General features: G+C 48.1%; 1 long non-coding RNA gene across 2 annotated transcripts; it reads right to left on the bottom strand.

The window, feature by feature from the left end:
• Positions 1-722: 722 nt before the first annotated feature.
• LOC125430664 lies at positions 723-5967 on the bottom strand. Of its 2 annotated transcripts, none has more exons than XR_007244205.1 (3): positions 5862-5967; positions 5435-5567; positions 723-805 (listed from the first exon to the last, which is right to left on the bottom strand). It is a non-coding gene; the product is annotated as an uncharacterized LOC125430664 (long non-coding RNA). The 2 variants fall into 2 exon arrangements; XR_007244206.1 differs by lacking the exon at positions 723-805 and adding an exon at positions 904-917.
• Between the last annotated feature and the right edge of the window lie 9386 nt (positions 5968-15353).

Below are 15353 nucleotides of genomic sequence, written 5' to 3'. Positions count from 1 at the left end.
GCTGGCAGGCAGGGATGATGGGAACTGTAGTCCATGTAACATCTGGAGGGGCTACAAAGTTTGACACCTGTGCATGTAACTCCGTCGGCACATGTCTGCAGGAATCCATGACAGTTTTTTTCACTCAAGTAACTCATCCACAGTCTAGCCTTAAGTTACTGAAGCCTCTCTTCCATAATATTGGTTCTGTGGTGGTCACTGAACCAAAGCTGGGAAATACACTCTGCAGATAAACTGCTGGAGCTAAGAAAGTCTCAGTCAGGGGAGATGTCAGAGCAACCCCAATGTTCACTGACTTGAATCCCAAGACGGAAGGACTATAAAATATCCATGCAATCAATAAATATATAAAACACATTCTGATTCTTCCTCTGTAGTACAAAACTGGGTTGCCAGGTGGTCACAGAACCACCAGCCACTTCCTATAGCTGGGAGAGAACTCACTAGACAGAGAAGTGTTGGCAATTGCTTTAAAAACTCAAAATGAAACTGATAGGCTGATTTACACCGCCTGGTGGAGGCGAATGTCAGCTGCGGCAAGATTTCTTGTTTGGACATATTTCCTCCAGCCCCGCTTTCACTTTCCACTCTCTCCACTTATCACATGATTTTAATTTTTCTCCACTACCCCAGTGGGACAGATTTGTCAGCTTTGTCCCGGACCACCAAGTGCACCTGCAGCCCTGAGCAATACTCACACCATCTTCATCTTCAATAATATCTTTTCCAATCGAAGTCAGTGTAGTCCATTTGCAGTTGTTCACTGCCCTAACAGCACATCTTTTATGAGCCTTAAATTTGCATACTAGAAGAAAGCAAAGACAGTTTGATTACTGAGACACTTCTTGATGAGAACTTTGACACAGTCACATCTTTCAGAATCTGATCAAGAACAGATCATTGCTTAAATTTGCATACTAGAAGAAAGCAAAGACAGTTTGATTACTGAGACACTTTGGCACAGTCACATCTTTCAGAATCTGATCAAGAACAGATCATTGCTTTATCATATAAAATACATGTTTGTGTGTGTCTATGAGACAGCGAGGAGGGCAGAAACTGGACGTGGGGTTGTGCATCATGCATGTACCCACGACTAGGAAAAACACTGCATTTCCACTGCTAAAATTCTCATCTAGATTCCAGGAAATATAGGAGAGAGGCAAGAAGATTGACAGACCATTCAGGCAGTCAAAGAGTCTCCTCCAAACCCTCCAAAACAAATGACCCGTGAACCCATGTAACTAAGTGTGGCACCAGAGAGAGTTTGAGGAGGACGAGTGCTCCAACAACAGGGCGAGCTGAAGCCCCATGGAAACAGGCAGAATGGCCAGCGGGAGGGGTATGGCTGTGAATATAGACAGAAGACACTGAGTGTTGGGAACTCCCCTGGACATGAGTAGAGATGGATTTCCTGGGGACGCAGCTGCCTCTTCAGTGTGGACAGTATAAGGCCTGGGCTCAGTGAAATGTGCTGTTTTGAAAGACGATAGTCTGCCTTCTTCTTTAAGGGACGGGATGGAATCATGTCCAGGTGCCCTGTCCTGGCCTCCCTGACTGAGCCACAGCCACACAGTGATTGACGGTATGAGAATTGGGCATTCAATCGAGTTTCTTACTCTGCACACACATGGGAATAATATGCGTTTTCAAACCACTTTCACAACTGTTTTGCAAAAGTGGATTTTTGCTATTCCTACAAGACAGCTTCAAAGAGCATTGAAAGCAGTTTGAAAGTGCATTATTCTGCATGTGCGGAAGGAGCCAAAGGCAGAGAGACTTCCTGCTTTACATGGAAAGTGATTCCAGAGTCATACATAAGCAAAGGCTTTTCCCACAGTGGCTAAATTCCAAAATAGGACCAGTTTTTTCAGTTGTCAAAAAGCCTCACAGTCTCTCTTTTGCTTTCCCAGGTTCCCACTATTATTTCAGCAAGATAAGCTTTGCAGTAGCCATTTTGGATTACAGAGGTCATGTGTGTCAGTCAAAGTGCTATGTCAACCACTGAGCACTATTTATGATCAGAAAGCCTCCCCTCTTGCCATATACCATCCCTGAGAATTTGGGTTGGCCAGTTTCCAAGAGCTGCTGGTCTCTTCATACATGTCTTTCTGACTTAAAGGGTATGAAGAAATAGCTTCCGCCCCTCGGGAGGTTTGAAGGGAATATTTTAACAATTTTTTCCTCAGGACAGGAGAATTCCAGGCCCACCCAGCTACCCTGTGGAAATACTAGTACAGGTAGTGAGAGACAATGGGATGGGTTATATCTTTCCCCATCCCCTTCTCCAAGTAGGTATCACAGATTCAGAAGTCTCAGGAAGACAGAAGGGCCTCAGGAAAAGTATACCTGGAGCCAACAGGAAAATATTCATTGACTCAGACTAACCAGGTCGAAAGAGGTGTGGGCTGGGAACTGATAAAACTCTTTGGAGGAGAGGGGGAGAGGCTCTTCTGACTGCAATCAACAAAGGGGGCAGAGTTTTTACCTGGAGTCTGGAGGGGCAGCCATTTTGACCATGTGCTTGCCTAAGGAGCTGAAGGATTTCTTCCAGGTAATGGAGCATCTATAGGTAGCTGAAATATCCTAAGCGTAAGAGTCTGCCCTGTTTTAACCACTAATAAGGCATATATAGAGAAAGGGACAGTGGAATTGCATTATCCCACATTTCTTTTGGATCCCTTGCTTAATCTGGTGCTGTGCTAAAAGTATGGTTGTAAACATATTCTTTTGAAAAATAAATACTTTCTAACTTTGTTTTTGCTGGTAGCAACCAATTCTGTACCACATAGACCTCCACCATCCTGGACACACTGTTTTAAAAGGACCACACCAGGGGGAAGGCTGGCAGTTGGCAAGCAGCTATTCCTCCAGGGGCACACCAGACTGTAAACCATCCCTGTGGTACCCAGGAGAGGGGAAGCAGGAGACACAGAGGCCAGGCCTCAGTCGGAAAGAAGCAAGAGGGGCACAGGGGTGGGAGAGAGGGTGGGAGAGAGAGCTTTCCAAGAGGAGATGGGAACTCCTGAGAAAGGGCTGGGTGGAATAGGGCCTGCAGGTCAAAGCAGGCCTGTTCTGCCACAAGGAGAAAAAAACAAGTTATTAACCTGAAACCAAACAACAACTTGCTCTGGAGCTTAAATTTTTCTTCTTCAGAAGCATAATAATTATCTGATAGAATCACATAAACCCTGTGTGGCGCCTCCCCTGACCGCCCGTCCCCCTGGGGCGAGTGTGCAGTCCCACCTCCCTTTACCTGGCAGTTGTCCTCCCCAGACGCTGTTCTAAATAACCTCGTCCACAGGGCGCCTCAGCTCCGGCGAGCCCTGACTCCCCTCCTGCACCCTTCCTGCTCCCCTCCCCTCGCTCTGTGCCACTCCCACCACGAAGCCGAGGGAGTTGAGTCCACTCTACTCAGAGCTCCCATCACTCCCCCTCCCCTGTTGTACCCTCACAGGGTGGGGGCTCCACACCGGTCCCCCAGCTTGTTCCCCTGCGCAGCTGGGCTGCAGGACCCTTCCACTCCCTGCCCTCCTGGGCTACAGAGCTCTCTTTCCCTTCCACACAGCTCTCTTTCCCTGCCTCCTTACAGGACTCCCTTCCTCCCTCTTCCCACAGCCAATGCCCCAGAGCTTCCTCCCCCCCCCCCCCCCCCACCTCCATATCCCACTTTGCACCCTTTTCCCTCTATCACCCTGCACTGCGTCCCAGCTGCTGAATTCCCCTCCCAAGGAGGCAGAGGCTCAGTGCTTGAGACTAAGGCTGCGAGCCCGGCGGGAGCTCAGAGCCCCCACCTCGCGAGTCCCCCCGACTCTGGGCGCAGATTTTGTGGTAGGCGGATTTGGCTGGATCGCCCAGCGAGGAAGCGATCGCGGTAGGTCGATGTATCGACATGGCATCCGGTCCGGGTGCCGGTGAATCGCCGTGTCAGGGCGGGGAGGCGGCAGATCGGCCAGGCAGCACGTCATCCCCTCTCTGGCCGCGGGCGGGGCCGCGGTCTCGCGCGGCTCCGGAACAAGCCCAGCCGCCGCGCTGGGGCTCACACCCGGACACCCTGCTATTTTTGTTTCCAACAACAAATGTATGCAATCCAAGCTTTTTAAAATGAAGAATACACTTCACATACTTACATGAGGACATAAACGGGAACTGTGTGAAATGCATTCTTTAATAACGGGCACACACTTACTCTTGCTTTGAATAGCCTTTTATGCAGACCAGCCCAAATGCCAAAGCCTGCATTTCAGCTTATCAGGCCTCTAGAACTCTTCCCCAAGTGGAATATTCAGAACCAAATAAACAAATAAAGAAGAGGAGGGCAAAGACTCAAGACGATTCAGGGCATGATGGAGCACGCACCCCCTCCCCGGTCTGTAGTTGAAGTGGAAGACAAGCTGTGTCACAGACACAACTGAATGTGGTGGTGTTGGACAAAAAATAGGTTTCCAGACATGTCACAGACAGAAGTCAAAAATAGCTACTACCCCCTTTGAGAGTAAAAAAGACTGCAGTTAATCAAACATATGACAGTCTACAATACCTCGGATTCTATTTTAAAATTCTACAAATGACAGACCAGGGACTTCACCATCACACTCCAAAAATTCCTTCTTTTCCCTCTGCCTGTCGCTTTTTTGGTTTTTGTACTGAGTATGCAGGCTGATGAAGATTTTTCAGGGAACTTGCTGACTCACTGTTTTATGATATTTTGGTTGGTGCCAATAGAAAAGGAACCCTGTGCCACAGAGCAGAAAGCTACAGCACTGCAGTCCAAGTTCTGCTCCTGACCTGACTTCTGTCCCAGTGGAAGTCGGTTTTGGACAGCCAGCTCAGCTTCCCATCCTTCTGAGGGCATGCAGCTAGACTGATGCACACCTTTGGATGTGAATGAGACATATTGCTTTGCTCTTTTTTTGGACAGATTTTTTAATTTTGAATATCACAATGTGGGGGGTGGGGTCTTTTGCATACTTCATGTGTTTACATGCAATAGTAATTGATTTCAAAGCCCTAAACCCAGTTTTTTTTCCACACTTTTTAGAAATGGGAGGAGGTCCCAAGGCTTAGGTTCCCAGTTTTGCTGTAGATTCTCCATCAACTGAAAATGCTCCATTAGCAGAGTGCGGGAGCAGGCACAAGGGGGACTGTGGTGGTGGAACAGCCAATCAGAACACAGGAAAAACGGGATGTTCGCACCTGCCAATTTGTATTGTAAAAAAAACCACTGAGTTCGTGTGAAGGGGCAGAAAGAAAACGGATTGTTTCCTTCATGGAAAACAGGTACCCCTGCGAAGGACAAAAACGGAATAAAACAGATCCAGATTCAAAAATAATGGATGTGATCGTTATTAATATGCTGGTTGGAATCCACCATTGTTGTCTTCAATGGTAGCATTTATCACAATGGTAATATAAGAAAAATACTGATTTATACCTTCACACGACAAGCCATGGGAAGTAACTCCTGACAGGCTCTCTCTGCAGACGTTGCAGAAGGTTGGTCGTGCGTGGGAGCAGGCGTACCAGTTATGCATCCCTGAGAAATGTTCCACATTAAACTGTGCAGTCTAAATGAAAGGGGCAAAGTTAGGGACAAATTTGTAAATACGATAGAACCATAACTACGGTGAATGCTTATCCAATCCCTCGTAATGTGCGAAAAGGTCAACATGCGCAGAAAAAATACATGCAAATGCCCTGTTGGCAATTGGCTTTAACTGACACAAACAGGATTTTTTGCTTTCATGGGGTTTTCATAGCCCGCCACATAATTATTTCCTCCAGAATTTACTACAGCTTGGAAAATGTGGCAATATTTCAACAGAAAAGACAAGTTGTATCAATAGGAGCATTATTTGTACCTCATAATGTTCTCGCGACTGTACAGACTTCAGTGAACTGATCCATTCCTCCATTTCTTTTCTATTCTCTGCACACAATATGAGCCTCCTGAATGGTGTGATTATCTAAAAGAGATCTCTGGATGTAATTACACTGACTTTCTACACAAACAATTTAGAACAGAATGTAAGAAGGGGAAAGCTGTTTTGCACCCAAAGTGAAAATGACCCCAATTATCCTAATAAACTACAAAAGCAAATGCGAATACTAACTACAACAATGATTGATTAGTCTTGCCCCAAGGACTTCACAACTTGGGTGTTTGGTCTCATACTTTAAAAAAGAATCATTTTTGTAAATCGCTTTTAAGTTTTATATGCTGTATAGCTGTACAGAATATGCAGGAAAACAATTTTTTAAAAATACTTATATATGCAGTACGCACTTCTGTTTAGCATGCTGGACAAGTTCAGAATAGCAAAACCAATTTTCTGGCCAATAAAATACTATAGTCAGTTTTAAAAACAAGAACAGCACAACAGTAATCCTTTTTTAATTCTTACTGAAATTATTTCAAAATTTAATTTAGTCAAATGATACCTCCATTAAAAAGTGTAGAAAAAGCTACTAAAAATATTCGTTTCTTTCTTGTTGGAAACATTAGCTTATATCTCAATTTAAAGCCATTTTCTCTATGCAATTATGAAGACAAACTATACCCATTTCTAAAGATAACGATTTCAGAATTCATATTCTGTGTCATTTAAAGATTAATCAACAAGAGTCTTCTCTTACAAAGAAAATTGTAGAGCACATAACTTTATATGCTAATTGATAAACGCATATTCATCTCACTCTTAACTTGAAGTGAAATTCTGCTACACCGTATGTGTTTGTTCTATGCAGAGCTTTTTTAAAACTGGACTTGTTACCTAATCGAGCTAACTGGAGAAGCAGCTCTGGTCAAAAGATGCAGCATAAAATCAAAGGCATTTTTAATGCTACAAAATTGCCTGCATAAACTCGAGTTACCTGCCTCCCCTTTGAGTTGCCTTTCACACATTATGATCTGCCCCTTTCCTTAGATGGAGCAACAAAAAGTCGCCCTTTAGGACAGTTGCCTCCATTCTGGTACTCAACAGAATGCTAACTTTTTTACAGTACTAACTTTCAAGTAGACACCGTCACGCGGGATTTGCAAAGTGCTGTTCCCTGGACGTTGCTCTATGGTGACGTCGTCATGATTGTAACCACTACCTGAGTCGAACTGCAGCGCTAGGTGCAGGCCTGGAACAACTGTCTTAGTCAATTCGGCCTGCACCTTGATACTGCAAAGGCTGAATATCTGGAAACAACTCCTGGTGTGGGCTCGATCCAGGTCAATGGTAACAATCTGAAGAAAACAGATGCATTCCGGTACCTCGGCTTGATCTTACAGAGCAGCGGCAGCATTGATGGTGAAATATGGGCGAGAGTCAATGAGACATGGCTGAGGTAGAAGGGACTCACTGGTGTTCTTTGCAATGAGAAAATACCTACATACCTGAAGTCAAAAATCTACAAGACCTTGGTCCACCCCATAGCGCTCTATGGGTCAGAGTGCTGGCCTATAACGAAAGCAGCTGATTGATGACTCCATGCACATGACTCACTAGACACTGGGTGTAACCCTCCTCGACCACATCACCCATGACATGGTCCGAAAACAATTTGGCATCATGCCCACTGAGGCAAAAATGAGAGAGAGGCACCTGTGCTAATTCGGCCATATGCGAAGAGCAGCCCCGGACACTGTCGCCAGCATCACCTATCACACTGAGGTTACTAGTCAGCAGCCAAAGCAATGATGGCAAGATACCATCAATGTGGATCTCAAAATTACAGGCCTGCAACCAGACATCGCGCAAGACGAGGAGAACGCACTCCATTGGATACTACACCGTGAAGGTCGCTTCTCCTTGGTGAGGCTTCGCAGCCATCTGGTCGGGTTGTTTAAAGCTGCTCGAAGCAAGCGAGTGCAGGCAGGAAGAAGAGCTCTTTGGTGACTTCCTGTCAGGGTGTCCATGGTGGTGCTGCCCTTCAGTGATCTGACTAGCCGTGAGTGGCGAACAGTGCAATAATCGGCAAACGTAACAAAAAAGCTAACGTAATATACAACACCAACGGCCCGTAACATACCATGAAGGAAACGAGGAATAAATCCTATTGAAAAGGGGACCAAAAGAGCCCAACAAAGAACCAGGCTGAACTGTAAACGATTAAAAACTGTAAAGCTGGATATTTAGAGAACCACATTTATCGGTCATCAAACGCAAGAACCGGAGGTGAAAAGACCCAGATGAAAAGCCTGGGCGTAATTCCACCAAGGAGAAGACCCTTCCACGGGTGGGAAGGTATCCAATGGGTCTTGCGTTCTCCCTGGTGGTAGCAGGCCATCTGGTTGGGAACTTCCCAAGCAGTGCCCTGGAGAAAAAGGGAGGGTCTCGGTTACTCCCCGATAATGTGTTTCTTAGGAATGCGCTTCCCAGAGGAAGCCTGCCACGGCATCAATGGATGCCAGTCTATAATGTTTAATCGAACGATCGCAGGGGTGAAGCCCAAGTATGGCGCCCTACAAATCGGGGTTTCAAGGTGGAATGTGTTTTAAGGCCATGAGCCGCATTGGTCCGCGTTCCCTGGTGGAGCGGGCTGCAACTCCGGGTCGGCATGGGGAATCCCCTGGCCTTATGGGCCCAAGCGATGGTGGTCTTAATAGTAGAGCCGGGATAGTCGCGATCACCATAGGTTCGCCTTCAAATCTGGGCGGGGCTGATATCGCTTAGCAAACAGAGCCTCCGATTTGCAGAGGTTTGTTTAGTAATGTATCAGAAAGGTCTTTGAGAGAACGCCTTCACATCCAGGTGGGTGATGCCAACGGGCGCTCTCTGGGTGTGCGTGTGGGATTCGAGACAAAAATTTTGTCATGGGAACCACCTCCTGCTGCAAAATGGAATTCTAGATGCCAATTTCTAGCGTCTAAAGCGTATGGAATCAAGCTTTTAACACTAGTTTGTCTGGAGAAAAAAGGCTATGCAAATTTGGATGCCAGTTGACATGGCTCTGGAATCTCTGAAATACCCTTCTAGTGGAATGGCTAAATGGCTACCAGAGGAACGAAAAGCGTTCAAATCCTAAGCCATTTTAATGTATGTCTCGAACAGGAACTCCCAAAAGGGGGGTTTTGGTGAAAGCGTCTAGCGACCCGCCATGGAGATGCCAGGTAGGGAAGCGTATGCTGCACTGGCATTGGGAATCCGAGAAACCCCTTTGGAGAAATTTTGCTGCGTCTCCAGGATGCCTGGTTCGATGAGCAAAAAATCCCCACTTAATCTCGCCTCGGTGGTAGGACCGAACCGCCGTAATGGCAGCTAACTGACACTTTGAGTTGGTGGAACTGGGTCTCAAACCCTGAACTCAAACCTCGTTCTGGCAGTGAATTCCAATATGTATGCCGCAGGGAAGCTAAACTCCAGGGACCGCTTCCTTTCTACGTGCACCACCAGCGACATGGTCGGTAGAAGCCTTACCAGGAGGAAGTCATAAATCTCTGATGGTGGACTTTCTTCTAAGCAGCCATAACATAGCCTTTATGACCCTTTTAGGATGAGCCTCTTCGCTTTTCCTCAACGAGTCTCCACTCAAGCGCCGAGGCGACTAGTCTGAGCCAAAGCCTGGGTTGGGATGTAGCCATAGGGGGCCCTGGGCGATCGAGGTCTGGCAGTTGTGGTTAGAACCAATGGTAGTGTGACAGGGCCGGAATAGACTGTTTGTGAAGTACTGAGTACCAGGATCTCCTGGGGCCCGGGTTTGAAGCCCCCCCCGCGATGATTTCCCTCCCGCTCCTACTGCACGCGGCGGAGTAGTCTGTGAAAGAAACTTAGGATTGGGGAAAAGCATAGAGGAGCCCCTAGTGGCCAGGGAGCTGATGATGCGATCGGCAGCTGCTCCCAGCCTCCATAGAATGGGTGGTATCTGAAGTGCAAGAAATTACGCCTCAAAATCTGAATCCTACAGGCATTCAAAGGAGTGATGCAAAGAGGTTTAATCGTCAGCCATCTCCGGAATCATCATTCCTGGAATTGGTCTTGGAAAACTACTGAGTTCAAAGCTTCCACTAGGAACCTGGAGAAGGCGCGTAGTCCGGCTAGAGCCAGTCAGGCTTCCAAAAGTGTTTAAATGGAAGCCATCGTGAAATGCTCGGCTCGCAGGGGATGCAAGATTCGGTTCGCCCATGAGATCACACACAATGCTTCATCGGAGTACTGGGCAGGCCACCCGAAGAGACTTCTCCCTGATGGAACTTAGACATTGGCACTTCGTGAGGATGCATATGTCGCAAAGTAGAAATTTACCACTAGTGCTTCTGCGCTAGAATAAGCTGTTTGAATGATTTACAGGGGCCAACCCTGTCGCTCTTCTGACTCATTAGGAATAGCATACCAGGGACCCACCTATCAGTTTCGTCAGCATGGCCAATTGGCCATGCTGGTAGGGGCTGATGGGAATTGTAGTTCCGAACATCTGGAGAACCGCAGGTTACCGTCTACCCTGTACTAGAATGCTGGATCGAAGATGCCTGTGCCGGACCAGGAGCCCCTAAGAGCCAGCTATGAGTGCTTCTTCCTACAGCCTTGGCAAAATCTCCCAGCCGGACAGACTGTCGCCCAAAAGAGGTATATGGATCTCATTTGGGCGATAGGGGCTTAAAAAACCTTTACCCTTGTAGAAGGTTGTGGTGGATGGTCCACCATTTTATACTGAGACGGACTGCTGGGGGGAGGCTCAATTATCGATCTTTCTTCAGAATGATTTGCATTGCATAAGGCCGTAGAAGGGCTTGTAGATGCCTGGCGTGGGCTCGACCCCACTGTGTGAGGTCCATTGTGGATAGCAAAAAGCCCAGCAAGCTGGCAAGTTGTAGTAAGTTGGAAGATTTTGCCCGCAAGATGCGAAGACTGGTCTCTTGGATTTTCTGGACTTTTACCCGAGGTACAAAGAGAGTGGAAGTGGACGTGTCTATCAGTGCCCCTAAGTGTTCCATCTGTTGGGAAGGGGCCAAGGAACTCTTGATCCGATAAGACCTGTTGGACCCTCCACGTCTCTGACAGCCTGTATTTCCGATCAAGATCTGATGAGAAGGTCGTCGAGATACGGATAGGTATGCATCCCTTGACTGCGGAGCAGGGAATGGGTGCAATCAAGACTTTAGTGACAACTCAGGGAGATGTCGCCAATCGAACGGCAGAGCTATGTACTGAAAATGGAGGTCTGCTATCGCGGACCGAGGAAGCGATGATGAGCCAGGTGTATGGGTACACGGAGGTATGCCTCCGTCAGATCCAAGGAGGTGAGCATGTCCCCACTCCTGATGGCCGCAACCGTGGATCTGAGGGTTTCCATGCGAAACCTGAATTTGCGCAGATGACAATTGACATGTCCAGTTGAGGATCGCCCTGACGTCCCCATTCTTTTTGGGAACAGTGAAAAGTGGGAGTGCACTCCCATCCCTTGTTGAGATTTGGCACCGGTTCTATGGCTCTGATGGTAATTAGATGTTTGAGAGCCAGCTTTAGTCTGTTGGCTTCATTTTCCTTGCCAATCGGGGCTGAAGGAAAGGAGCCGAGCGCCGACCAGAACCCTGGCGCAGTCACGCCTTGTTGTTATCATCAGAGGTGTCGGTCCGAAATGGGTTGCCGCTCTAGTTGGAGCTGTGAAAATCGTGTGTCTTACGGAAGGACGACTGAGGCTGCCAGCTAGTCTCTTATATTCCCGTGATTGGTGGGAAGGGGCACGAAAGGATTTGAAGGCAGGTTTTGCAGAAAACCTGGGCCTGTCTCTGACTGACCGTGGCATAGCTTTTTTTTATGGTCCTTGGTCTCCACCAGGGTCTTATTTAACTCTGACCCAAATAGGGTCCCTCCCTCAAACTGAAAACTAGCCACCGCTGTCTTAGATAGGGTGTCAGCCTGCCAGGGCTTAAGCCAGAGCAATCTATGTGAGACTGATGCCGAAGACATGGGTCTAGAGGAGACTAGGAATGCCTCTAGGGTGGCATCAGCTGGGAAGGAGGTGGCCATGACTACCTCTCCACCCCCTCTCTAATGCCTTGGCACTCGGGTGGGATGATGCTCAGAAGGCATTGGAGCCAAAGAATGGGGGCTCTGGAGACGGTGGCTGCTGGGACCAGGATTTTTTGATGCCATGGTCACACCATCATGGACTCTGTGGAGACCATGTTCCGCCTTACGCTCAATGGGGTCTTTAACATTACCCTCTCCGTCCCGGGAAATCAGACCCCCCGAATGCAGTGAGGAGATGGGACCGTCAACTAGAGGGGTTCTAATCATTCTCAAAAGATAGTCCGGAGCTAGGTAAAGCTTCTTGTAGACTGGAGGGAACCCTCTGTTTGAAGCGGGGGTGACCCATTCTTTTCTGAACTTGTGGGCAAAAGACTCTGGGAGCGGGAAAAAAATGAGTAGCCTGATCCTCTAAGGGAAAGATGTAGGAGATCCCTTTAGGTAAGCCCTTAATGGCCTTGGACGTGGCAGGAGCATTGGGATCGACCGCCTCCTCAGAGACCCTCAGTTCCAAAGCCGACATTATTTTGGCTAAGAGAGTGGATAATTGTTCCACCTTAAATATTCTGTGGCTCTGGTCTGCCTGATCTGTGAAGACTCTCCCTCAGAAAAGCGGTCTGAGTCCAGGTCTACCTCCCCTTCACTCAAAGTACTAGCATCATAATCAAGCAATCTGGGGCTGATTCTCCTGCGGGACCTAGAACGGGATCTGGGAGGGGATCTGCGCCTGCTTGTCTGGGGGAAGGCACGAGCGTCTAAATGTCTACTAACTGACTGGTCTATGGAGCTCTGTAGTAAGGAGACCAGTTGCTGCGGGGAGAAGGCACTCCAGTCTGAAGGCAGAGATACTCCCAAGGCCGCCTCCCCCGTCATGGCACCCGCATGACTGACCTGCAGCGAAGTTCCCTCAGACGCTCTAACGAGAGCGGGAGGTGGGGAAACAGCTCGTGCAGCAGCAGACATCAAAGGCGGTGGAGGCAGGGCGATGCCCTGGGCGCTGCCTGAAAGGTCGCCGCGACGATCCGTCTCCTGTCCGCGGTCGCGGTCGATCCGGCCCGCGCTTCCCCGTCGTTTGAAGGGCCCTCGGAGTGCGCGCGTCTTCCCGCGCGCGGGCCTGGGAAGCGCGAGCGAGCCCGCCGCCCAGCCCCACGGCTGTTGCGCAGCTCCTGAAGGGTCTCCTCACTATCAGCCCAGCGGCTGTGTGTGGGAGACTGTTGGGTCCGAGAAGAGTCTCCTCACTATCAGCCCAGTGGCTGTGTGTGGGAGACTGGACCTAGTGTTTTCTACCGCGATCGGTAGAAGGACTCCCTTGGTGTAGAAAATGGCGCCGACGCCATAGCTCCTCCTTCCTCAAGCCAAGAAAAAAAGGCGGGAACACAAGGGAAGGAGAGAGCTCAGTCAGCACGCAGACAGAAGGAGTGGAAAACAATCAAAACGTACACTGCACACAAGGGAATCACAAAAAACAACAACACAAGGAAGAAAAGGTAGCTTTGTGAAATCCAGCCTAGGAGCCTGTGGATAGTGCTGCCTACTCTGACCGAGGCAGGAAGATACTGGGGCGGCACCACCACGGACACCTGACAGGAAGTCACCAAAGAGCCTTTTCCTGCCTACTCGCCGCCGAGCAGCGAACAACCCAACCAGATGGCCTGCTACCACCAGGGAGAAGTGGCAGTTAAAAATCCATGACCCTGCATTAGTGGGACAACGCTAGGAAGAAGAAGAATCAATGAAGAATGACCTCTGATTTCCTTTCTATAACAGTCAGCTCTTCGACTAAACCTATTTGCCAACATTATGTAGCCCCCAACAGCAATGGAGATCCTTGCCCAATGAACTTTGAGGTCCCAGGGAAGATCAAAGTTACATTTTGGGAAGCTTCCTACTGTTGTCAGCAGCCAGGGTTACATAAGGATTAATAAAATATAATTCCCGTCGATAAGCTTACTCATTACATGCTGATCTCTGCTCTAGAGGCAGAGAAACAGTGCTCGCACAAAGACTGTGTACTAAACACAACTTAACCTTGTTAGTACTATTAATAAATATCTTGAAGTGAATATGCCATACCTTAATTATGCCGGTCAGATTCACCAGGTGATCGAATCTACAGTGTGATGGGAAAGGGAGGAAAAGATCTCTCCCTCCATTTGATGCACAACATGTACAGTTCCATAAATCCTCATAATGTTCTCCTTTAGCTACCCTTTATTTTCAAAAATCAGAAATCCCTGAGTATTGTGACTTCTCTTGCAGGGAAGGCTGCATCCAAATCCTTCTGCCTCATGTCAGTTGGCTCCTTGCACCATCCTCCTTTTTTTTCCAGCTCAATAACAGTTATTTTTAATAGGGGGCGATCAGAACTGTACACATTACACTACAAATTTATATAAAGGAAGCGAGTTATGCATTAAAGATGTCTCCTGGAGCTTTTTCAACCCCTTTCCTCTGTCCGCACAAGAACTTCTCAAAGAGCTCCATGGAACTGGCGGAAGATTTGATCAGACCAGCTTCGCCCCGGGTCCAGCATTTAGGGGTCAAACCGCAAGCCTTCCAGAAGTTCAGCAACCCAGGCAGAGATGCTTCGAGGCCTCCCCACCCCCCCCAAGTAAATGCTGCCTCCAGAGCTTGACTGCCTCTGAATGTGGAGGTCACCATGGCAAGTAACCACGGATGGACTGATCCTTTCATGGATCTGCTGCATCCTCTATGCCTGTGGCACATTTGAGTACAGATACAACATCTCCTCAATTTACCTCTCTTAGTCCCATTTTACCCCTAGGGAAATTAAGTTCTACACTCAGCTTTAAATAATCCTTGGCTGAAGTACAGCTGTGCTAATCTACAGAAAAGGTGATGTTGGGGCAGACGGGGCTTCCAGAGGCTCTGGAATTTCCTGCAATTTCCATATTACATTGCTGCATTTAGGCTCATTATCACTCAATAGCTTTGGGCAACGCCCTGTGTGTGCACACATGCAAAGTACCTTCCTTTGCCGCTGAGAAACTGCAGCCTGTCCCAGTAAACATATGGTTAAGCCAGTTGAGGAGAAGCAGGGCAAACGGAAAGTGCTTTTCCTGCAGCCTCCCACAACTCGCTCTGAAGAGTGCCCTTGTTATGCTCAGTCCACAGCTCCTTTGTGAGTTAGAACGTGGCCCTGCCTCACAAGCCCTGATCAATTCTTCCATCTCACCTCCTCAGCTTTCAGCTTGGGCAGACACTGGGCAGTTTCACTACTGGGTGATTTCAGCCTGTTCTTCTTACGAAGAGGAAGAGAAGGTTCCAGAGCAGATGCTCACTCCCCCCCTCACACAGATTATCCAGTCTTCATGACTGCAGGGTCTTCTCCGAGAGGCTTTTTCCCAAATCTCCTTCTCCCCATGACAAAACAGC

The sequence above is a fragment of the Sphaerodactylus townsendi genome, linkage group LG04 (assembly GCF_021028975.2).
Source record: "Sphaerodactylus townsendi isolate TG3544 linkage group LG04, MPM_Stown_v2.3, whole genome shotgun sequence".
Taxonomy (NCBI): Eukaryota; Metazoa; Chordata; class Lepidosauria; order Squamata; family Sphaerodactylidae; genus Sphaerodactylus; species Sphaerodactylus townsendi.
This window is presented reverse-complemented; position numbering and strand designations above follow the sequence as displayed.